Raw genomic sequence first — 1,979 nt, 5'->3', positions numbered from 1 at the left:
TCGGATGCCATTGTGATGTGTACTATACAGGGTGTTTCAAAAAACGTGTCATTCGGACTTTTGAAAAAAAAACGGGGCGACAGAAAAATGCGGGGTAAACGGCACTTGTGTGGCAACTGAATTTGCCATCTTGCAAAAATATTTTCATTTGATTTTAATTAAAATAAATTGAATTTCTTTAATTGAACTCCAAAATTTCCCAAGTCAACCCAACGTTTTTTTTACAGAATTTGAGAGCCCGTAGCGAACTTAGTCAGACCCACCAAGAAATCCGCTCGATATTGCAAATGGAACTGCCCAAAAAATTCCCGAAATTGAGGCTTCAAAGTTTCGGGTATTCAACGGCGCACCAAATCAGTCGCCAAGATGCGCAGAGAGCAGCACATGCTCCTGCCCCCATGAAAGATAGAAGGTAAAAAAAAAGAGGACGGGAAAAAAGAGGCGGAATCATTTTTGTTTGCCGCTTATCAACGTATGGTGCAATGTCAACCGCCTTGTTATCGGCACGTCTTGTGCTGCAGCCGGTTCGACGATAAATTGTACTAGCTTCATGGGGGCAGGAGTACGTCAGGCTCTCCACGCGTCTTTGCGACTGATTTTGTGCGCCGTTGAATACCCGAAACTCTGAAGCCTCAATTTCAGGACTTTTTTGGGGCAGTTCTATTTCCAATATCGAGCGAATTTCTTGGTGGATCTGACTAAGTTCGCTACGGGCTCTCTAATTCTGTAAAAAAAAAACGTTAGGTTGACTTGGGAAATTTTGGAGTTGAATTAAAGAAATTCAATTTCTTTTAATTAAAATAAAATGAAAATATTTTTGAAAGATGGCCAATTCAGTTGCCACACAAATGCCGTTTACCCCGTATTTTTCCGTCGCCCCGTTTTTTTATAAAGTCCGAATGACACGTTTTTTGGAACACCCTGTATACTATGTACAGTTCATGAATGGAACATGTTACCTCATTGCATTGCCTCCATGTGAGCACTAGAACAGGCTAGAGTCACTAAATAAGCTATTTAGTAGCTTATTTAGGGACTCTAGAACAGGCAGCTTTCCAGGTCGCTCTTTTCATGTTTTTCTATGGTCTTTTCTTTCTTCTTTTTTGCAACAGCAAACATGGCCATAGTGAAACACAAGCAGCCAAGGACAGGATGAGCTATAACACTACTGCTAACTCTTTGCTATTTATTAGCAAACTCTCTGGAACATACACATACATGCTGCTGAAGAAATGACAATTTAACCAACAGAATGGCAGACAAGAAAAAGAGGGTTATATATCTTCTCCCTCTCGTCATTCTATTTCACATGCAGCCTCAGTATCACAACGAGTGTGCCCGTGTGTTCCCTTTGTGATAACGTAGCCCGAACAGAAGCAAATCCAACAATGGAGTGCTTACACATGCATCTGTCTTGGATTTCTTTAACTACTTATTTTTTAAATGCAGCCTTGATCTCTGTGTTCTGGAAATTTAGGGAGTATCCCGAGTCCCTACAATGTTTTGGCAAGTTTCTCGAGGGCATCAAAAGTCTGTTTTTGGTAGCCTGTGTTTCACTATGTCTCTCAGGTACAAACTACCCCATTTCAACACAATAGGAAACACAGATTTGTAAATAACATCTGTTGATTGTACTGTACCTACCCCCCATATAAAGGATCATAGTGGATACTACACCTTGTGTGGGAATGTCAGTAACACAAGAAAGATAGATTTGAAACCACCCTTACTTTGTAGTTGTAGTAGTTTTTGTGTGAAGCTACGCAATTCCTGTCCACCAAATAATTTAAACCATATTTCATCTGCCAGCATGATAATACCCTGAAAAGCAATTCTCACTCGGCTGGAACTACAGGTTCTAAAACCTATCCCTGACATGTGTAGCATCAGGGAGGAAAACCAAGGGCCACGGTGGAAAGGACAAATACACACAGGCTAGGTTCTCACTGTGCAACAGCTGCTCTGGCTACTAAAATGAA

Source organism: Ornithodoros turicata, chromosome 1 (genome assembly GCF_037126465.1).
Source record: "Ornithodoros turicata isolate Travis chromosome 1, ASM3712646v1, whole genome shotgun sequence".
In the NCBI taxonomy this organism is placed as follows: Eukaryota; Metazoa; Arthropoda; class Arachnida; order Ixodida; family Argasidae; genus Ornithodoros; species Ornithodoros turicata.
Note: the sequence above shows the minus strand (reverse complement) of the source record.